The sequence below is a fragment of the Triturus cristatus genome, chromosome 3_2, assembly GCF_964204655.1.
Source record: "Triturus cristatus chromosome 3_2, aTriCri1.1, whole genome shotgun sequence".
NCBI lineage: Eukaryota > Metazoa > Chordata > Amphibia > Caudata > Salamandridae > Triturus > Triturus cristatus.
The window spans coordinates 272,036,714-272,060,850 of record NC_140584.1 but is presented as its reverse complement, the minus strand read 5'-3'; positions in this window follow the sequence as shown (position 1 = coordinate 272,060,850).

Genomic DNA, 24,137 nt, shown 5'->3' with positions numbered 1-24,137 from the left:
CAACACTTACCCTACTGTTGCACCCCCTGGAGTTAGAATAGTAATTTTTACCCCTATACTATCCAACACTTACCCTACTGTTGCACCCCCTGGAGTTAGAATAGTAATTTTTACCCCTATACTATCCAACACTTACCCTACTGTTGCACCCCCTGGAGTTAGAATAGTAATTTTTACCCCTATACTATCTAATACTTACCTTAAATGTAATTTAATATAATGCGTTGTAATGGTATGCGTTGTAAAGGTAGTATGCGTTGTAATGGCAATGTGTTGTAAAGGTATTTTTTAAAAATGCGTTGTATTGTCATGCGTTGTAATGTCATGCGTTGTAATGGATTATGCGTTGTAAAAAATGCGTTGTAAGTGCATGCGTTGTAAAAGTGTGCGTTGTAACGTCATACATCCATGTCTCCCAGCTTGGAGATTCCGTTCATGTCACATTGTCTAAAGCCCTGGAGTGTACCAATCTCTGGTAGTCTCGCTCCCTTCCAGAAAGGGGTTTCTCTTGTGAGTCTTGTGTCCCATTTAATTTGATTCTCTGCTCCCTTCCAAACTTCTATCACCCTTTGGATAGCGGGTACTAGTCGGCTAGTGCCTTTGCCTCCGTATAAGTAGTGAATAGGGAGCACTTGTTGATGTTAGACCTGGCATCTTTTGGTGTGGTTTCCCCTGTCAGTTTGCCTTCCGACCCCCTGTTTTGGAGTGTGTGTGAAACTTCGTTTTGCTGGCTTTAGGACTCTGTGCACATTTTCACTGCTGACTAGTGCTAAAATGAGTGTGCTCTGTGTCTAAAATGTAATGGTATTTGATTTCTCCATGATTGGCATATTTGGTTTCCTGTTAATTCCCTAGTGCAGTGCACTGTGTGTGCCCAGGGCCTGTTAATCAAATCCTACTAGTGGGCCTGCAGCGCTGATTGTGGCATCCACATGAGTAGCCCATCAAACAGTGGCGGCTCCTCTGCTAAGGCGGAGGAGCGTCACCCCACTGCTCAAAAGGAAAAATAAAATGATAATAAAGTAACATTATTATCATTTTAGTTTTCCTATTGCAGTCAGTGGCTCTTGGATGGGGCGGGGCTGGCCAGAGCAGGGGTAGGAGTGGTTTACACTCCCTAAGTGTGCACAACTGCTTGGTTGGCCCTCTTGGGCTGGCCAAACAGTCATGCGCACTTTGCATCTTCCCCACCCGGCTGTAATGCACAGCCTGGTGAGGAACATGCCTAGCCTCCCATTCCCAGTCTGAGTGCCAAACCACAGTGCTCATACCAATCAGAACGCTGCATTGCATAGTAGTTGTGATTGGCTCATGGGAGCCTGAGAGCCCGGGTGCTTCTTGCTGCTTCCTTCTGCCAGACCGGAGACAGAAAGAAGAAGACGAAAGAGAGGCAGCGACGGCCATTTTCAGGTAAGTGTATTCTCTCTCTTTTTAGTCCCTCCATTGCCCTCTCATCCCCACCTCATCACCCGGATCCGGTAGCAGCCTCTACTGCCTTTAAAACTGTCTCAGGCCTGCCACCACAGAGCCTCTGTAAACTGCCATTTCGACCTGGCAAGTTTACCTACTTGCCAGGCCCAAACCTTCCCTTTGATTACATATAATTCACCCCTAAGGTAGTCCCTTGGGCAGGGTGCAGTGTATTTAAAATGTAGGACATTCATTTTTGAGTTTTACATGCCCCGGTAGTGAAAAACTGCTACATTCGTTTTTCACTGCAGCAAGGCACACAGCCCTGGCTTTTCCGATGCAATGCCTCCGAATCACAGCTGCTGCACGAGTCTTGGACACCGCATCGCCGACATCTGTGATGCACCATCCCCGACTCAGACGCATTCCCAGCACTGCGCAGCTTCGAGCCAATGCATCTCCTACAGCCCAGTGGTTCGACATTGGCGCATCGGCCTGACAGACAGCACTCTTGACATCGATGCATCAAAGACATTGCCCGACTTCGGAAACAATGCATTGCCTTCGATAGTGACACATCCTCCTCCCTTTGTTCAATGCATCGTTCCTGAGCTTCAACGCATCCAAGGTACTGTCAGTGGGTCTGAGTGACTCCTGAATCTAGCTCGCACTCCATCGTGGTCAGACTGGACATTTTGGATTTTCTCCGGTCACGTGCGACCAGATTGCCCCAGTCAGAGCTATTGATTTCTAAGTGCTGCATTTTCATTTAAACTTGCAAAATTCATATCTTGACTTATGTCAGTTGGATTTTTACTATTTGGTTTTGTTTTACTCAGATAAATACTTGGTGTGGAGTACTTTTGTGGTGTTTTCACCGTGTTACTGGGTGTGTGTGTGCAAAAATGTTTTCCACGTTGCCCCTTTAGTTTAGCCTGACAGCTCTGTGCCAAGCTACAAGAGGGTGGGTGGAGTTAAACTTCTAGGGCCTCATTTATGCATTCTTTGCCAGAAAGCAGCACAGAAGACCTTGCTGTGCAGCCCTACGGCAAAAGGAAAGGGCTGGAATGCACCGTATCTATTAGATATGGCAAATCCCTGTCCTTTTCCCCTGTGCCAGCACACAATGGGCTGCCACTATGGTGCAAGGGTGCCTGTGTTGCGAGGGATGATTATTTTTGTGCAGGAAGGGAAACCTTCCTGCACAAAAACAATAATAATAGGCTTTTACCTCTTTCTATGTGTTCTGCAGAATGCAGCATATATAGAAAGAGGAAAAAAGAGGAGAAATGAAGATATTTCTCCTCGTTGTGCCTCCCTTACGCCTCCCTTGGGGAGGCGTACATTTTTGGCACTACCTCAGACTTATGATTCCTCGTAAATCTGGGGCAGTGTCAAAAAGCCATGGATGTTGCTGGGAACACACCCGGCAACACCCATGGAATGTCCCTTTCACACAGTTTTCTGGGTGAAAGGGCACATATTTATAAGGCCATGAAAAGCCACGTAACGGGGCTTTACGTGGCCTTATAATTATTCCAGTAGCACATTTCACCAGTGGAATGTCACAACAGTGACATTCCGGCGGTGCAATAGTGCCAGTAGGGCCTCATAAATGAGACCCTTAGTGTGTACTACAATTACCTTGTGTAGGTTCGTGGTTCCTGCTTGGACAGGGTGCAAACCTCTGCCAATCAGAAACCCAATTTCTAAAAGTTAGCATTTAAAACTGCCTTAAAAAGCCTGTAGCACAAAATACATACATACACACACCCCGATATGGAAAGCAGTCATTAGCTTGATTTGAGAATGTTGACAACTATTCGGAAATATAAAGGGAAACACATTGTATATACCTGTGTATTCCATTAAAATACTACAGTTAGAGTGATGTTATAATTAAAGTTAAAAAGCAAAGAATCAAAGTAAAACAAACCCTATCTGATACCATACCAGTCACGATTGGGGTGCCTCAATGATCCACACTCTCACCCACCTTATTCCACTTGTTTATGGAACCTCTTACTGAACTTCTGAAGCTCTCACACAATCAATACCACATGTACGCCGATGCCACACAACTGTCTCTGAAAAGTACCTCACTTGAAGACATCAAACTGCTCAACTGAACCCTATTGAAAACACGACTCTGAGGGTTGCCAACTTTCTCAGAGAAAAATAGTAGTTATTAATTCATGTTCTGAAATTATGAAGGGATCAGGAACTAGCACTTAAAAGAGAATTGCTGTCAAACCCGTTGTAAACATTTTTTTAACGATCAGTAGGGAAGAAGCAGTGGTTCGCCTGAGTCTGCCAACTTTCATTGACCATTCTTTTTGCTTTCTGACAAAAAGACTTTCTATTATTCATTTTGAGCCTAAACCTTGATGAAGCCCCAGGCCTGTGTGCCACAGGGGTAAAAACATACTACCTGCCTTTTATTGCTGCATTTCAAGTACTTGAACAGAAGATTGTCAAGGAATAAAGAAACATTTTGATATGTTTTGAACAGACAAACCTTTTTAGGCAACAATGTGAAGGTTTAAGTATTCCAGTATTATTATCACTTAGCAATGTGTGGGATTGGGGTTTCCGTCACGTGTGAAATAATGCAAATATACAGCAACTAATTCATTTTGGAGTTTCATTGCCGGTGTTAGGACTATTTAACATTAGTGTGACTAGCTACTCCCCCTTTCTTCTTGTGGTCCTTAGAAACAATGCACTGACACCATTAAACGGTAGGGATTGGCACACAAATCTTGCATCCTAGAGAGGTGGCCTCTGCTCTGGTGGAGATGGATTTGATCCCTCTAAAATAATGGAGAAACCTCAGAAGTAAGCTTAGTGCTGCTAAGTGGTAGCCACCCTGGAATACCTCTGCTCTTCTGTGGAACCCCAGGCCCACAGGAGCTGCAGGAAAGCCATGATCCAGGGCAAACTGGCCTCGAAGGCCCCAAGGTTTCAATCTCCCATTTATTGAGGCCGGGAGCTGGTCACATCTGTAATTCTGGTGACTGGAGAAGGGTCTATCACTGGGTCAACCGTGCTGGGAAGATATTGAGAACTTCCAGATAGATGTTTTAGATATAAGGAAACTGTAAATGTCCGTTTGGGCTGTCTTTTCTGGTGCAGTCTGACCCCCAATGTGGGAGATGAGAGGAAACATGTCAAGATTGATTTCCCTTTCCTCACAACTCTGCTGCGAGAAGTGGGGATAGTAGGTGCCCTGAGATTATCTCACATAAAGGAGGACTGCGGTGTTGTACGTGCACCATCACCACTATGCAGTTTTCCACTGGTACTAGGAACTTTCAGTTCTAGGAGTACTGTGTTCTGCTCCAGAGTCAAAGCGGATCTGGCTGCGGGGCATTGATAGAGCACTCCCTCTGGCGAGTCCCACCTCCATGGGGCTTATGAGTAGGCATCCTACCACAAAGAAGACAGCTTTGATGTAGTTTCTGCACCGACTCCAAGGTGTCAGAAACTGTAAATTTAAGTATGGTGACTCAATGGCAAAGAGTCAGGGCATTAAGGAGCAGGAAATATTAGAAAAGAGATCTACCAGGAGTGGACTGGGACATTGTCTCCATGTTGGGGAGTGATTTTCATGGCTCCTGGGTCTGGACGCTGCCTGCGTGTTTGACAGGGTTTAACACATGGGTGCGCAGGAGAGATCCTATCATTCTTTTTTATCTTAGAGGAGTGGAGCATCTCAGAAGAGGAATTTTATGCAGTAGACTCCAACAGAGGACGTTCCGTCATCTTGTGAGCCTAGGACTGTCATGTGTTTTTTACAACTGCTTACTAACAGAAGTTTCTTCTGATGTGCCTGTTCAGTGGTAGGGCTGCCCTGCATCACCTCTCCACTTGTACGTGTTGGTCCATGGAAGCTGCAGGCTGGAAGTATTGTGTCTTCAGCATTGCGACCGTTCTCACACTGGAGTGGCCTGCTTGAGATACTGCGCAGATGGACCATCTAGCTCTATCAATGGCTTTTAGGTTCCACTAGACCGGGCTCAGAAAATAAAACTATAATTCCAATTCATATTTTACTGCTGAGCCATTCCTAAATCCAGGGGACATATTTACAATTGCATTGCTCCACCAGAGCGTCACTTTTTGCGATGCTTCGGTGGCGCTGTGCCCTGCTCCATATTTACAAGGCGGTGCTAAGCCATATTGCATGGCTTAATGCTGCCTTTTAAATATGGTCTTCCTTGATGCAGTTTTCTGCAGAGAAAGGGGCGTGCAAAGGGTGTTGCTGTAGACATTCCAAAGCAACACCCATTGCTTTTTGACACTGCTCCAGATTTACAAGTTTCAGAACATTTTAGACAGTGCTAAAAACATACACCACACCAGGGGAGGTGTAGGAGTGGCTCAACGCGGAGAAATACTTTTATTTCTTCTCGTTTTTTTCTCTTTTTTTGTGTTCAGCATTCTGCAGCACACATAGAAGGAGCAAAACGCCATTGATGATTGTTTTTGTGCAGGAAGGTGTCTTTTCCTGCAGAACAATCATCCATGCAACGCAGGCATCCTTGCACCATTGTGTAAGGGTGACTGCACTGGCCCGCGCAGGGGTGAGTACAGGAATGTGCAATAGTGTTGTAAATACGGTGCATTCCGTCATTTATAAAATTACGCAGCTTGTTGCAGCAAAACTGCTTGCGGCACCGTTCTGCACCATTCTCTTGTAAATATGCACCCCGGTGCTCAGATATTAATCATCATGCAGTTTACAGGCACAAGTACAGGGCTATGCATGATGTCAGTCCTCCTGTGCTACTGCTTACTATGGGTCATATTTACTAACAAGTGGTGCACTGCAGCAATCAAAGTTGCTGTGCAGCGTTGTGTCACCTGGAGAGAGCAGCACTACGTCATATCTTTAAATGCAATCTGCATGCCCTGACACACTTTTTGCTGACTAGCGCCAATATCAGGCTCCTTTGCCATAGTGCAAGGGTGTCTGCTTTGTGGTAAGGATAGTTTTTGTGCAGTTAGTCATTCCCTTAGTATGTGTGCTGCAGAATGCAGCTCACATGCAAAGAGGAAATTACGTGGAGAAATAAAGATATTTCTCCTTCGTACTCCAGTCTCAGGGAGGCATAGGATTTTGGCACAAATGTATACCTACAAGTTTTGTAGATATGAGTTTGTTTCAAATTCCATTGGTGGATGCACCGGAAACGCCCATGCACCACCCAAGGAACACATCCCTGATGCAAAGTAACACAAGGCAGTGCGCTAGCCTTGCATTACTTGTTTTTACAAAGCAATGCAAATAGCTATTGGCATTGCTAATACCATAAAGGATTTTGGACAGGCCTGCATTTAATAAAGTAATGAAAACCAGACACAAAACCTTTGTAAATCCGGGCCTATGTGTGATGTTGGGGATGATACCAACACATATGTCACCCATCTGGTGTGGGATTTTGCAGATCTGATGGCAATGTCAGTATCAAACTCTAGTCATGGAATCCTTTTATTTGGATGTGGTTTCAGAGACTCTTCGATAGGCACAGGATGAAGGGGCTATTTGAGTGTCCACTAAATCTAGCAGCAGTAGGCCTGGTAGAATGTTTGCCTATAGCTTGCCAACCTTGTCCCAGAAGAAGTCATTTTCTCATTTCAAACAGAGCTGGGCAATCGGTTGACGAAATCACCAGATCCATGTAGACCATTAAAAGTTACTTTGAGACTTTATTCACATCGGAGATACACCCTTAGCAAGTGGACTTTTGTGCTCAGGGTGGCATGCATGTAGCCCAAGTCAGGGATGTGCAACATTTGTTTGCCATTTGTCTTTCTCAATTCAACAGGAGTAGTTACTCTTTGCACCACTATTTGTAAATGATCTTGACTAAGTTAGGTTTCTTGTACGTTAGCTATTTTTGTTGTAGGTCTGAGAATATTTTGTGACTGAGTCCAGACAGTGACGTATTTGATCTTGAGAATGCTAATTGAAAGGCGGCTGATTGGGTAATAAAGCTGTTTCTGAAATGAGAGTGTAGAGAGTAACCAATCACGTTAGGATGGGGGCCTGACTCATTCTCAATATACAGGTCGAGGGGGGTGTGGTCTGTAGGCATTTCATTTTCAGGAATGTGGAGGTTTGGGAATAGTGAGACAGGCTGCACCCATCATCAGCCGTCTGTCTGTTGAAGAAACGTATGAAACCTAGGTAGTCCATGTTGTCTGTGATGCCTTGAGTGAAAGTTTTTTAGGAGCCATCTACCAACATGGTGCGGTCACAGAGAAGACTCATTCGCTTTGATGAACTGTCAGTCTCGTGAAGCATGTACCCACAGAGATGAAGGATTTGTACCTCTGAATCAGATTCCTCAGGTACCCTGTCCTTGCAGTGAACGCCTCTTGCTCGCTCTGCCATTTGTCACAGTTAAGCAGTCCAGAATGTGAAAAGGGTTTGCCTCAAGCATGCAGTCCCAGACATGGAAGGCTCTCCATCCCTGTGCCAATCACCTGAGGTACCCAGAGGTGGATGGCTCTTTAGCATTGTCTCTATCCCCAGAGCTCTCCTGTCCAAGGGGGGGTCTGCCTGTGTTACTGTATTAACCCCTTCGATGCGCATGACGGAGCGGTTCCATGCGCATCGGTTGCGCTGTGCGTATGACGGAACCGCTCCGTCATGGCCCCGCCCGCGCAATAGAACCTTCAGCACAGCGCGGTAATCCACGCCGCGCTGAAGGGGTTAATGACCAGAATTTAGAGTTGAAAGGCTCAGTGTGTCTTCTTCTGTCCTCGATGCACCCAGTCGCTAAAGCAGTGGCATAATGAAACTTAAGGTCCCCCCGGCAAAGTACATGGAGGGGACCCCTTCTTCCTGGCCCACCACCTACCACTTTTGCTGAGGGTCTCCCCAGAGCAGGGGGTCCCCCCACACTGCAGGGGCTTATGTTACGCCACTGCACTAAAGCAGATATCTCTGCATTTCTATGACAATTCCCTGAAGAACTTAAACTTAGAGGTGAGAAAGCTATGTACTCCTGTGCAAGTCCTCCTGGACAAATAGTTCCAGAGGTGGATGGCTCCGTAACATTTTGTCCATCCCCCGTAATACTCAGCCCTTGCAAGGGATGTTTCTGAATGCCTGAGCCAATCACCCAAAACCCCCTCCCGAAGAAGAGAAAGACAGTGTGCATATGTGATACACACAGCCATAGAGACGAAAGTCTGAGTTTAAAACATTCGTTTAGATACCTTGGGGGCGGGGGATTTGTCCTCCTCAGGTTTTGGAGTGGCACGGTGGGTGCAGTGAAGTGGAAACTGAAGATTAAACGGTGGCAGACAGTTGAAGTGGGTGAGCCACTTAAAGCTCGAGGTAGGCTCAAGCTAGAAGACTGACTGTCGCTGAACTTGAGGTCGTCTTGGAAGCTTAACCCCAAAACAAGTCAAGTATTAAAGGAAGTGGCCTAGTGGCTACAGTAGCAGACTATACAAAATAGGGAAGCAGGTTCAATCCCTGCCTTGGCTTAGAATTCAGTGATTCCCAGCAAATCCCACTGTACCAAAAATTAAGAGAAGTATAACGTAGTCTCTGTGTGTTGTCAATCACTCTTAGGCCTTGGACAAGATTTGTCCTATGTAAAACTGCCAACAATAAAATTTGGACTCTGCCAGTCACCCACACTCTAATCTCATCCTCCAGGAATTAAGGACAAAGCTTTACCTTTTGTTGTTAGAAAGAGATATCTATTGTAAGAAAATGGGTCATTAGTTGACAGTGGTGAAAGCCCTACTAAAAAACTAAACACAATCCTTGTCATGGTGAACCACAAAAGTCACTAAAGAAACCTGTCCTTAACCTTCTGATATCTTGGCGCAAAGCAGTCAGGCTTAACTTAGATGCAATGTGTAAAGTATTTATGCAGCTCTCACACAGTAATTAAGTGAAAACAGAACACCAATAAAATCCCAAACCAATCTAGCAAAATAGTGGAAAATGTATTAAATGAAATTAGACCAAAATGTCAAAAATCCAATCAGTAGAACCGAAGATATGAGAATTTAATGTTTTATGTGACAATATCAACAAAAAGATCAAAGTGCCACTCGCTATTAGCTGGTCACTCTGGAGCAAGGGAAAGTCATAAGCTCAGGACTACTGAGATGGAGCGTGGGTGAGATAAAGGGTCTAGGTTTGTCACACTGCAGAGTTCCCTTCTCTAGCCCTTCTGAGGGGCTGCTGTTTGCATTGGCGAGGAGGTTGCTGTCAGCACGAGGTGCAGGTCGGGCATCTCGGACAGTCCTGGCATCTCGGACAGTCCTTGTACTGCGAAGAGCCGGTTGTCTCCGGAGACTCGGGTTAGCAGTCGATGCTGGCTATCACTGTCAGCACCAAAGCAGGTCCCCCTGGAGCTTGGAGTTGGAGGTTGGCATGGGCGGTCAATTCTCAGCGCTTTGCCATTGTGTGGAGCGAAAAATGTCTGTCTCTTCACCTTTTCGTCAGAAGGAGTGCCAACCAAAGGTCCAGGACCTGGGGCATTTCTTGGGGATTAGGACTCACTCCACCATGGGCCAGCAGTAGGCCTAAGGAGGACCAGGCAGGCCCAATAGGCATTGGGAAGATGGGCAGTTGCAGGGACACCTCTGGGAGCTTGCTGTCTCCCTGTAGCTAAAACAGGAGGCCAGCCAACTGAGCCATGGTGTCACTTCTGGATAAGTTCAGTTCAACCAAGCAGGTCCAATCTCCCTTCTTTAGACAGCAGGACAGTCCTTCTTCTGAATCTTCCCTAGATCCAGCAGTGTCCTGATGAGAGGTTCTGAAGGTGCCACTTTTATACCGTAGTCAGCTTTTTTATGGAGGAATTCCCTGGCCTACCCAAAGACTGGTTCTGGACAGTTCTTCTCCTGGACTGGTCCTGGTTCCAAACTGTCAAGGGTGACAACGGAAATGGCAGGCCTGGTGTCAGGTTCCTTTGTGTGGGTTGCAGACAGGGCCCCTTTGAAGTTAAATCAGGACAGGGAACAACTTTTCCCCAGTCATCCTGTCAGAAAGACCCACTTCCCTACACCAAGACCTTATTTGTTCCAATGTCTAGAAAGAATACACAACCCACAACAGGAGAGCCATACACAGTCATGTGACCCTGGACACCGGTAGAAAGGCACAGTTGGTTTACACAGAAAAATGTCAGCTTTCTAAAAGTAAATACAAATTATAAAAACGGCTGTGATGCACTCAAATTCAAAGACTTTGCGCGGTATACAATCGTCTCCTAAATACTCAGTGTTGGTGTGCACCATCTGAGGTGGTCCTAGCCTACCACCAATTCAACAATGAAAAAAGGAACTAGGCCACACAGTCTTAGACAGAGCATGCACAACCTGATACACTCAGCTTGAGTGTTTAACCAATCTCTAAGCCACAATTTTGTGATTAAATAAATGTTCTCAAATATGCTATACAGAAACAAAATGTGTTTTCAATTCTTCACAAGGAATACAATAACTTCATCCACCGCTTTCATCTTGCTCCTTCCTTATTCATAAGGAATGTTTCAAAAATAAATAAATGCAACTTCGATGACAGTTCCAATGTTCAGATTTGACGTGGATTACATCACTCCCAATGCATTTCGGGTGTAACAATCACCCTTCGTCAGGGGTAATCTACAAAGAACGCATATATGCAATAAGTAACTATTACAGGTTAAAGAATTGTTGCATAAAACTAAGAACAAAAATGGCCTTTCCAATCCGAAAACGTCCACGTCACTGCAACATTGAATTAACTAACAGCATGCTGTGTACTGAGTAAATAGTCATACTAATACAAGTCTGGACTGGATTAGGACATGCACCAAGATTGAAAAATGGCAGTGGAGGGGAAAAGCAGTAAAAGAATGAAAGTGAAAGACCAACCACCTGAGAACTCGAAGAACACAAGTGAACAAGCAATTCTAAGGCCTGCGACTCTACTCTCCAGCTAGGACCGAAACCCTCTGTGCACTCTGGCATGCCATGTGAATAAAAGTGCTAATCAATGTACCTCGACGTTCCTGAATAGGGACCGAAATGGTCGCCCTAGAAGAGCAACTAAAAGTGGCATTTTTAAATGTGTGACTTAAAATCCAACTTTAGCATTAAGGACCATTTTAAATAACAATTAATTTCAGTGGAAACAGCATTTCTCTAGCCGGTCCCAAACTGAAGGTAGCACTAATGAAGTGTAATAATTTAAGCCAGTGTTAGTCTATGGGAGCGATAGCCTTACAACAATGAAAATGAATGTAGGAATTTTTTACTGCCAAGACATGTGAAACATAAACCCACATGCCCTGTTTTTTAAATATCAGGCACCCAGCTTCAGGGGTGCTAAGGGCCTACTTTAGGGGTGACCTATGAGTATTACAAAGGGAGGTTTCGACTTTGCAAAAGGTTTATTTTGTCATGTCGAAATGCCAGTTTAAAACTGTACTTTAGGTTTCATTTGAGTGCCTGAGACATGTTTGACAGTGCTAGTTTAGTGAGTGGCACCATGTGTGCTGCAGCCCACGTGTAGCATTCAATTTACAGGCGTTGGCTACATGTAGTAAAATTTACTAGGAACTTATAAATAAAATAAATGTGGCAATTGGGTTATGCTAATTTGTTCATGTTTAAAGGAGAATGCAGAAGCACTTTGCCACTGGTTAGCAGGGGAGGTGCAAAGAGCCCTAAAACCTATAAAAATGAGTTTAGCAAAAATCAGGGAGTGAAGGCAAAAGGTCTGTGGAAATACCACACCCAGGACATGAGGTCTGACACCCGGATCTAGTAGCTGAATTACACAGTATGAAACTGAAAAATCTGAGATCAACTTTGGCTTCTCTGCTTGACCACATTTTGTGATGCTATGCAACTTTATTTCACCAAGCCGACTTTTTATTCATTATCACTTACGCGAGTACCTTCAAATACTGAGCGTAGGATGTGTACTGTAAAAAACCTCTATTGTGTTTGATATAATAACCTATAATGTTGCTCCACTTATAATAAGAATCTGGGCCACATGTAGAGTACACATAATAACATTCTCTTTTAGTTCATTAATAACACTGCCATCAGGGTGGGACAGAAATGCTTTTCATTGCATGTATGAAAACATACTTATATATCTGATGTGCAAAGGTAAAAGGCTTCTGTGTGTTCAAGAAATACACTTTTTTTTAGTTAAAAGACAATTTATCATATGTTTGCATGATATTTGTAGCATGATTTATATGATTTATATGATTTATATGTCAGAGAGGATCTAGGATCAGTCTGTGCATGGGCTCTCAGAGCCAGAGCAAACCCTTTGCTTGGTTCCTACCCGGATCTACCTCTTAATTTGCTGGTTTGTCCACCTGTATCAGACAGAACATGAATCTCTGAAGCCATGCTGCACATTGCCCAAGTCTTCTTGAATCACGGGGCTCTTTGACCTCTTTCTTTTTTTAATTATTTAATTGCTATCCTTGTGTCGCTGGGCCTCTCCTAAAATCGTTGTTTGTCAGGCCATCTCCTAAAGGAGACCCCTGTGAAGGGCAGCATGATTTCAGACAGACAAGTTCTGTCACTATGTTTCATTTTCAGTGTCTATGGAAACATTACAAACAGAAAAACATATCTTTAAATCGTATGACTACGCTCAAGTATAGACATGTGGGGGAAACAGCGTTTACAACGCTGTTGTTACCACCCAGGCAGGTAACAACGCGGTCGTTACAACGACTTGCGCTAAGTGGCGTGCAACACCAGGGAATGTGTTGGATTCCCTGCTGTTGCACTAACTGGAGTAGGAATAGCAATTTATACTATTCCTAAGTCCAGCGCGGCATCTAGCGCAAGTCGTAGAAACGACTTGCGATGTAAAGCCATGCGTTATAACAACGTGGTCGTTGTAACTACCGCCTTGTAACCTGCTGTGGGGTAATAGATGGCGTAGTAACGTCATACATTCACATGTGGTTATGGTGTCAGTGTAATTTAAGAAGTGATGAGTGTTTTTATTGGACTCTGTGTAGTAACTATTTGAATAACTGAATGGAAGAGGAAAGGGTGTAACCCTACAATCTCTGAATAGCACAAAATGCCACACAGGGCCCGGATTAGAGAAAGTGCGCACTCTCCCGGTCTGCACCAGGCACACATTTCAAAAGTTTCTGCACAGGCACCTGTCACCTGCACTGTGAAACACGGAGCGGCATGTAAGGAGCTGCTCTGGCTTTCACTGAATGCGTTGACCCCAGGGCAGGTGCGAGTTTTCAGATGCCTTGGGGGCAGCACACTCATGGTAATAAGGCACACTGCCCCGGTCTGCACCAGGTGAAACTTTTGAAATGTGTGCCTGGTGCAGACCGGGAGAGTGCGCACTTTCTCTAATCCGGGCCCTGTGTGGCATTTTGTGAGAGACAACACCTGCTGGAAGGGCGATATCTGGAGGGGGAGCCCCTTTCCCCCCTCCAGAGGGGTTCCCTCAGTGGGCGCAGACAGTCCGCTACCTCTTTTTGGCACACTGTCAGTGTGCCTCCCCAGTGGCGTAACGAAAGATGAGGGGGGCCCCCTGCCACGTACATGGAGGGGCCCCCATTCTGGATTTATTCCGGAGCTTTTGGCCCTGAGTATTGTGCTGAGGGGGCCCCCTGCAGCTTGGGGGACACGCACCGCCGGGGCTGCAGGGGCCTGTGTTACGCCCCTGTGCCTCCCAAAGGCTTGTTTCCTCTACACATGTGACCGAACAAGGGCGTGGCCACAGAGGCAAAGTGATTCCCTCATTTGCATGGGGCCATGCCCATATGCAAATGAGGACATGCTCTCTCAAGATAGTGCTGCTGCAACATGTGTGCAAGGGCTATCGGTATTACAGAAGGGGCCTCAGAAGAGTCTGCGGCCCCCTTTGTAATATCATAGTGTACCCGGGACACTAAAAGCAGGTGTACACACCCATTGCACCTGTGGGGTAAATTAAGACCTGAGGTTGCGTATTACAAACAGTGCCCTGAGGGTGCATCAGGTGTGTGCGCTGTGAAACACCAGGACGCTGTAGTTTTACAGAAGAAGGTGCAGATGCTTGTGCACCCTCTTCTGTAATACAGATAATGCCTGTTAGGATAGAGCACAGATGTTATCTCTGGGGACATTACCTCTTTAGCATGGAGGTATGTCCCCATGCTAATGAGGGAATCATTTTGCCTTTGCTCTTTATTAAGGAAACAGGCACAGAGGCAAAGAAGCCATCAGAAGGCACACTGATTGTGCGCCACAGAAAGGTGGTGCACAGTAAGTGCATCCCCTGAGTACGTCCCCTTTCAGGGGTGAAATAGGGTTTTATGGACACCCTACACATGTCTCTGCAGGCAGGCACATTCACTCGCTGCACATGCCTGCAGGGGAATATCTGTCGCTCTTTAAAGTGTAGGTGGGTGCCACCCACATGGACGAAGACAGAGTGGCTGATTCATATAGCTGTGCTGCCTTTCACTAATGCTGTGCCCTCGAAGCAGCATGAGTTCATGACTGTCATAGGGGCAGCGCAGTACTTGTTATAAGGTGCACTGTCCCTGTTTGTGCCCTGTGCACTTGAATAAAGGTGAATGTGACAAATGCAGGGGCAGTCCATGTTGTGTGATCCATGGTCTATCGCTTTACATCTCTAGTTAGCATTTTCCTTAACCATCCGGTTTGAGGGCACCTAAAAGAAATTCAGCACTGTAAAAAGAACTTCACATATATATGGTTAATATAAAATAATCCTGCTCCACATTTAATACCAATATAAACTATACAAAAAAATGAACATGACAAACTGACATATTTTAGATAACTTGTGGCAAAGTCATCAGGGTATGCGGGAATTCCTAAATGTGTTGTTAAAAAAAATATTACTTACAATAAATGTCATTCAATTCAGTGGTATAATTGAATGTACTTGAGACACTGAGACATTTGTTGTTTGATTTACATCTTTTAATGACTCGGCTCGTGTTTTGAATCATTGAGCCAAGCTAGACCTCTGCTTCAGCTCTCCCAAAGGCTGTCCATGGTCTCCCTAGAAATGTAATGTCTCCTATGCCCTTGGTTGTATACCCCTTAACAAATGCCCTAGTGGTGAACAGTTCTGGACCCCTGCGCCAAGCATCTCAGGCATACAGCACCCCCTCAAAGGAGAGAGAAGCTCTGTCTTCCTTTTCCAAAGCCCTGAAACACCAAGGTGTACAAATGCATTGATCTGTGCTATGTTGTAAGCATTAACCTGTAGTCTCCACTGCTTGCATGCCTGTCAAAAGCACAGCTTCCAGTGGTGCAACAAGTGCAGTGGCACTGGGGCCCTTGGCTTGAGGGCCCACTGAACCATGATTATTGCTGTATTTTATATTTCAAACAGCGGCCGAGGGAACCATTCCATTCCTTGCACCAGGGCCCGTGACACGCTGGATATACTACTGATCCACTAAACCTCCGCACAGCTCTGGGCTCTTCAGACACGATGTGCCTCAGTTCTAACCTTAAACTTCCAGATGTCACTATATTTTCATGCAGAGCCAGACTAGAAACCAAGCCCAGCCTTGGCAAATATATACAAAGCAGCCAAATGCGACAGGGGGCCACTACTGGAATAGGACTATGGGGGGATGGTGGAACATGCCTGCCAACCTGGCTCTGAAATCAGACCCATAGCTTGTAGACACCAGAAAAAGCCAACCCTTTCTGTGTATCCCCTGAAAATTAGAGAGCCATAATACTAATACTTTTCTGCGCTTCTGGACAAAGGACTTATCACCTGTGCCTTTGGGCAATGTAATGAGGTGCGCACGCAAGCGCGTCTACACCGTCCGGCTCTGGACAAATCAATCCTGTGCCTTAGTGCAGTGTTATGCGGTGCGCACTCCGGCACGCTAATACCGTCCTGTGCTTCTGCACTAATCACGCATCTCCTGTGCCTTTGTGCAATGTGCTCCTGGACAAATCACTTATCTCCTGTGCCTTGTGCAGTGTAAGGGGGTGCGCACGCAAGTGCGCCAACTCCGTCCTCTGCTTCTGGACGAATCACTTATATCCGGTGCCTTTGGGCAGTGTCCGATATACCCCTTTCTTTGCGCTGCTGGTATTGGCCTCTGTATTGACCAAGATGAACTATGATATTGCGTGGCTCGCGTCCACATCCCTAGGGAGCCCCAGGAGTGGTCACATTGAGCAGCAGGGGAGGCCATCCCGCCTTGGGGAACCTCCACCGTTCTGCGGGGTAGGTGGCCAGGCGGGAGTGGTCCCGGGCGGCTTGATGCTCCGTAGGTTAGGCCACCTCTCACATGATGTCTTTTAGGCATAATATTGTGGCGCCAGGGGGAAGGATTGAACATAAGCAAAGGGTTATGATGTCCGGGAGGCAGATTTTATTGACAGCACCTAATTGGTGCCCTATATTCCAGTAGTTAGGTTCCATGTTTTCTTTCATCCGTCAACGGATGTGCTCGTCACAGTATAGGGGCTCGCCTCGCACGGGAGGTTTCTTTATGGGGACTAGGACAATGCGCTCTGTTGCAACCCAAGCAAAGGTATATGGCGTCGCGGTTGATAGTTTAATAGGAACGCGACGACTTTTCAGCTCATCTATGTGCGGGCGGGGTCCGCTCAGCGCGTCTGTCTTTTTCCGAACTGCAACACGGCATCAATAAGGGCCCTTCCGTTTCTGGTGCTTCGCATCAGGGGTACGATCTTTTTGGATTTGATGCTCGAACTGGTGCATTTTCGTATATTTATGTCTCATTGGCTTTATTATGCTTGCGATAAGAGTCACTCACACTTGGGTAACTATCACTCTTTACACTGTTTGTGAAAACGTCACACATAGCAAAATTAACCTTTGGCAGTATTGTTCAATGTGTTTGACCCCACTCTGGTGCCATCCATATTCGAACCAGATCATCTATGGGTATGTTGAAAAACGTCAGTGACATCATGCAGCGAGTCTGGTGATTTGGGTCTCGGCCGCGTGCATGCGGTCAGCACATAGGGCCTATTCTTCGCCTACTGGTCAGACAGCTGTGGATTTGTCCACTGAGCAGCGGTCTGTTGGGAATGTCTGAGAATGTGTCAGACATGGTGAGGGAGGCCAGGTTCGGGAACTGAACCCCTGGATATGGTTTTGAGCCTTATTGCATCAACGTTTTCTTATTTCCGGGTATATTTCTACCTTGGGTACTGTTGCTACACGGGTCTCTGCGTTACAGCGCTTTCATTAAAGCACAATTAGTATGTGGTGTGCAGTTGATAGGCTGGATACATTAGTGTTATAAGGAAAGGTTGTGTTGGTTTTTCCCTTCCCTTCATAAGAGCTTGGCTGTGTGTGTGACATATGGTCCAATTTCTGTGACTGTATAAGTATATTCCAATGAAGAGTAGAGTTATAGAGCAGGGATGAGCGTGCAGATGGAATTATGGAATGTTATTTGGTTACCTGCATGCTAGCGTCATTCAAATTACATCCATGAATCGTGAGGTGTTGCTAGTTTTGATGACATCAGTAGGATTGATGAAAGGGAAGCCTGGCAAGTAAATAAAATGTTAGAAGAGGGTACGTCAGCACTGGAATGCCAGGGGCGGTGTTGGAACTAGGCAGGCGATGCAGCGCGATTATTGGAGGGTGCAGGGACGATCAAGCCGTTAACCAGGTCCCGGGGTCATCACGTCGCTGTGTTGAACGCGTAACAGGGGTGACGAGGGAGGCTTACCAGTCACTGTTTTCTCTTGAGCGGTAGCTGACTTCACGTTATCGGGGCATTATGGTATACATATTGCAGGAACAATGGTTGTTTGCTTGATTTTCTTGTCCCCTACATGACTGCAAGAGACGCACCGCGGCAGCAAGGCTCAAGACAGGTTGAGGACTGGTGCCAGCTGGCATAGTGGTGGCGGTCTGTAACAGTATGGTAACTAGGTGAGAGGTGTATGCAGTCGCTGCTGTGGGGTGACTAGTTGGCGATGATGGGTGTGCGGTTTGGATAGTATATACACTGCCTCTGGGATACTCTGGCTAGCAACCTAGGGGGTGAGTAGGAGTTAGATATAAGGTGTACTTTCTTTTTCTGACTTGTGGGGGCTTCGGCCAGGCTCAGGGCAGACCTTAGCCAACCAGAACTCCGCTTGCTACAGTGGTAGAGAATGCCTAGGAGTTGTTCGCAGTCCATTTGCAACTGCATCACAGGGTAAACGTTTTAGGCCACATGGCTTGTGCAGGCCTCTTGTGGTGGAGCCTGGTTCTAGAGTTAACGTCGTACTAGTGGGTCTTGTGCTTTCATCGCATGATTAAGTCCCGGTCATGAGCCGATTTATCAGGGTTAGCTGGCTGGGGGTGCCGATGCATCAGAAGCACGGAGCAGCTTTCAGCCAAAAGGGTTAGGTTGATATCTGATGCAAGGGGCATCTGTTAGATCAGAGCTGCACTCCATTGTACCGCCTCCGGTGCTTTGAGGTCTGTTGCCACCGCCGTTTCAATGGAAGCCATTGGCTAGCGGGTGGCTCTGAGTGGAGTAGTTGCAGGCTTTATCAACGCTATCCGCTACCAGTTCAAACGTGCATCTTTTACTAATTTATACTATGCAGAGCACATGCACCAATTCCCAGGCTCCGGCAGGAGGTGCGTAATAAGGTCGTAGCAACCTGGCAAGGGGACTGTGCCAAGTGTGGTGGGCAGCATGTCGTTTGGTTTGGGCATGAGCGCGGCATGTCCTTTCGCCGAGGGGTCGGTGGCCTGGGCTCCCAGCAGTACTGCTCACTGAATTCAGGTAGACGATATTGGAAATTTTGTTGTTTGTGGCAGGTCACCTTAGTTGGGGTTAGAGGTCCGCGGGTCTATGGACCGGCCGGTGTCTTCCTGCACTTAGGTCAGTGAGCGATAACTTTGGGTGTTGTGGTGTCTATGGTAAGTTCTGGGCAGGGAGACTCGGATCTAGGCACTGGTAAAATGGTGCATGCTAAGTAGTCTTGAAGGCCCGCCCCACCCCTGGCAAAGATGGCAAGCAGTGGTCACAGGGGGAACGGAGCTATCAGCCGTCAATCTCTTGAGCTTATAAACAGCAGGAAAGTCGGAGGGAGGCGGCTGAGTTGCCCTTGCATGGTTTGTCTCGCTTCAGGGCCAGTTGGGGTCACTGTTATGGGTAAGGTTAGACTGCTTGGTTGCATTGGATACTTTGACAAATTGCCCCTGCGCAGGAAACACGGCGATAAGTGGTAATTTTGGGGGCGTGAACTAGGTGTCCTTCTAGAAACTTATTAGAGCTTGCAGTCCCGCTATGGAAGAACATGGTTGTCAACATTCTTCAAGGAAACCATTATTAGCAGGAGGGTATTGCACCATGGAGAGCCAATGGCTGTGGGTTCGTACACAGCAGTAGTAAGGGCATCTCTTTCTGTGTCTGCAGGCCAAGTGTACCATCAATAGCTCCAACAGCTGTAATGCTTCTTTTGCGTCCGGGACTGGGCCTGGCAATGTCGCGAACTTTGCAGCCAGACACGGCACAGGCAAAGATTACCTGTGCTGGTACAACGGCACTTAGCAGTGGAGTCAGCTGAGTGTCATCGTACCCTGGTATACCGTCAGTGACATAAGTATGGTTGGGGCTACATATGATCAGGCACCCTCTGCCTGCTGGGGCGGGAGGGTGCCAGTGCCAAGACGGTGCGGGTTGCCTGGTTAGGGCTGACATATATGGGAGTGAGCAATAATACGGACAATTATATGAGCTCTCTTGCAGTCACAGAAGGTTAAGTTGATATTTTGATGGCATGGTGCCAGTTGCTTCATCACACGCAATTCCCTTGGTAGACGTCTGTGAACATTCTGAATGCTATGTTGGTGGTTAGCACGTTGTCATGCCTTTCAGAGGTGTTTTAGCTCAGGCCAGGCCATGCAAGGGTAGATGCCGGTGGTCTGCCCTGGGATTCATGTTAACAGGCAGATTGAGCGGCCAAATTTAGAGGGGCTTGGGTCCGACCTCTGGTTCAGGCGCAGATCCTGGTCGGTTCACTTAGTATCCCGTCCTCGAGTTCGTGGAAACAGGCACCTTGATTTGAGTGACGTTAATGTGTGAATTTTTCGCCCTCCAGCCTGGGCTGGCAGCTGCAGGTTGTGGAAGTTGCCTTCCAACCAGGGCGACATGGTACATAGGTTTGGTGGGAAACGCAAGTTGAAGATCCTGATAGGTTCACTTAGTACGCCGGCCTTGAGTTCAAGGATACAGGTACCATTGATTTGTGTAACGGTAACAGTTAATTTCTCCCGCCCTCCAGCACTGGCGGGCAGCTATGCAGGTTGTGGAAGTGGCCTTCCAACGGGGGCGATTTGGTCCATAAGATTGGGGGAAACTCCTGGGAAACAAATTTGGGCGACAAAGTATTAGGAGAACAATTGGCATTCCTGGTATTCAAAATAGAGAGGTATTTGATACGTTGGGTCCCCTCTGGGTCACTCGGTACTGTCTGCTCCCTGGTATTCTAGCGGAAGTTTGGGAGGGCAAGGCCTCACAGTGAGTGGTGACTGACGGAAGGCGATGGACATACTCCGACTAGTGCTAGACTCAGATAACTGAGTGTAGGTGGCTGTAGAGTGGGCTTGTCGACTCTTACCGCCCCCCGCATTGGCACTTCATGGCAGGAGTGGCTGTCAAAGGTACTGTTCTTCAGCCAGTCAAAGGTAACATTGGACCTACGCCTACTTTCAGGTCTCAGGTCATTTCAGTCAAAATCCACGGAGAGTTTAGAAAGGATGGGGGCACCTGTCCAGAAGGGGCATGTTGGCCTCCGGTCCTGTAAGGGCTAAGACTTGTTGTGGCTGGACCTGGGAGAGGCCCGGTATCAGCAGTGTAAGCAAAGAGGCCTATCTTGGTGGGGGGCCCTGGTTGTGACGGTGGCCCCCCCCAGAGCTGTGGAGGAGTTACAGGGCGATCCAGAGTCTGCAGATACCAAGGGGTACTTCATGCAGCAGCACAGCGTGGTGCTAAGCCAGGATACCCAGGGATGTCTTAGCGTTGTCTCATGGAAGAACTACGGCGCCCCGTTAGTCCTACGGGCGGTTCTGGGTCTGAGCAACCGGGGGCTGCCAGAAGAAGCTCCGCCCACCTCTTTCGGGGGGGGCGTGAGTAAGCAAGTGGACTGGTGGTCCACGGATGGGAGGGGTGGCCCCTCCCAAGATTTGGTATGCACCAATTGGCGACTGCCACGGTGTAATTTAGGCTTTTCAGACGGGCAGGCGGCATAGGGGTTGGCTTGCCATGGGATCGCCCGTAAGATAACCCACCATGTTTGCATATTGGTTATGCTAATAAACCTGCAGCAATATTTCTCCACTTACAAAAGTGTTGTGTGGTTTATTAATGTATTATGTGTGTTATGTGACTACAGTTGCCGATATTGGCACTATGCAAGGCTGCCCGGGGGGGTTGCGCAGCAGCCACCCTAAAAGGGCGGCCGCCTTAGTGCCACAGGAAGGCACCGGGGTCGCCTTTCTAGTCCCTGGGCCACGGCCAGGGAAGACCTCTGGCCAACCCATTTACGGGGAGGGGGGAGGGGACAGGGGTATTTAGGCTGTCCCCGCCCATCCTTCGCCCTCTTTGTCCCTCGCCGTCTCGCCTTGCCCGCCCCTCCGCTTACCTGGCAGCCGGAGGTACAAGGTGTGAGGGGGGTTAGGTTTTTTTTCTAACATATTATTTTGTGTTGCAGGAGGAGTTACAGGGTGATCCAGAGTCTGCAGATACCAAGGGGTACTTCATGCAGCAGCACAGCGTGGTGCTAAGCCAGGATACCCAGAGATGTCTTAGCGTTGTCCCCTGGAAGAACTACGGTGCCCCGTTAGTCCTACGGGCGGTTGTGGGTCTGAGCAACAGGGGGTTGCCAGAAGAAGCTCCGCCCACCTCTTTCGGGGGGGGCATGAGTAAGCAAGTGGACTGGTGGTCCACGGATGGGAGGGGTGGCCCCTCCCAAGATTTGGTATGCACCAATTGGCGACTGCCACGGTGTAATTTAGGCTTATCAGACGGGCAGGCGGCATAGGGGTTGGCCTGCCCTGGCATCGCCCGTAAGATAACCCACCATGTTTGCATATTGGTTATGCTAATAAACCTGCAGCGATATTTCTCCACTTACAAAAGTGTCATGTGGTTTATTAATGTATTATGTGTGTTATGTGACTACAGTTGCCGATATTGGCACTAAGAGAGTCAGACGCCCGCAGTGGTTTGGAAGGGAACACCAGCCCTTTCTATTCAAAAGCTCTATAGAAAATTTCGTCTCCCCGGGGATCTGCCATCCGAGAGGGGTCACTGCGTCTCCGCTGCTCTGTGAGACTATCCAGTCCCGGCAATTACACGCCCCTTACCCCGGTGCCAGCATGAACTGTCCGACGGTGAGGTAAAAGACGCCATTTTCATGTGAAACGTTCGATGTTCCGCACGAAGAAGTGATGGAGTGTGCCCTCATGTCTCGTGTCCTTTGAAATGCCGTGAGCATTGTTTTTTGCAATCTGGGCTGGGGACAGGGCGCCCGGGGAGATGAGCATTTCTCAGCGGCTGTGTAAAGTTCATTTGTCACTGGGTGGCATTAAGAGTCCTCTCTGTCATCTTCTACTGACATTTTCGAAAGAGTACAGTGAGAGCACGGCATCTCTCCCACACCTGGCGGGTCCTCTCTGTAACCCCTCTGGTTCCAGTGCCTGGAGGCCATTTAGAAATCTTTTAGTCGGTGCAATGCCCAGCTCCGTGTGTTACTGTGAGTGATACTCGTGCATGGCACCAGTCTGTCGCTTCCAGTTAGTAACAAAACAAAAGCTTGAAGGCATGCATGTAAGGTGCCATGGCGGGTGCCCACACCGCAGACTGTCCAATCTTGGTACTCCTTACTCATTTAATGATGCCTGTCCAATCTTGGTACTCCTTACTCATTTAATGATGCCTCACAGAGCTGAAGAATCCCAAATCTTACACCGAGCGCGGGCTCTGGGTTTCACGACAGAGCGGTCTCTCAAGTAACAGGCTCCGAGACCACGCTCGGATTTTATTACAATCTCGTTAAAGCGCCTTGCTTCTCTTATAAAACAGTGTGACCCACTTCATGTTTTTGCTGCCTGTGAGTTGTCCTAGTTAACGTTGACTAGGTGGGAGCTGCTGTGTTAACTTACAAGGGCAGCAGCTTAGAGTCGAAGTGCACGGACACAGCGCCCGTGTCCCGCAGGACACCCTCTAATGCCGCCAGGCGTACATGGGCAGCCTGGCTGTGGCTTGCATGTTGAGTTACTGAATCCAGCCCATGCTTTCTCCTTCATTCATGGACTTTTAAAAAAGCGGATTCCTATCAATCTACAGTAGTAAATCAATGAAATGTGAAGGTGAGAGCCACTGAGAGCACCCCTGCTGCCCTGATATTGGGCCAACATCACTCAACCTCAGGGTATAGCCGTGAACTCATAGACAAACTAAAAGGCCAGCTAGCCTTTCAGGGAAATATGTGTGTGTGTGTGTTTGTGTGTGTGTGTGTGTGTGTGTATGTGTGTGTGTTCCACCACAGACAGGCAGTAATGGTTTATCAAACTACAAAAAAAATCAAATATTTTATCCCATAGCATGGCCGTCATTTTGCCATACATTAACATGTAGATTATTGTTGTCACACAATACATTACAATCATTACAAGAAGCATTTCATTTCAATTTACCTGTGCCATAACATGCATATATTTTTACGCT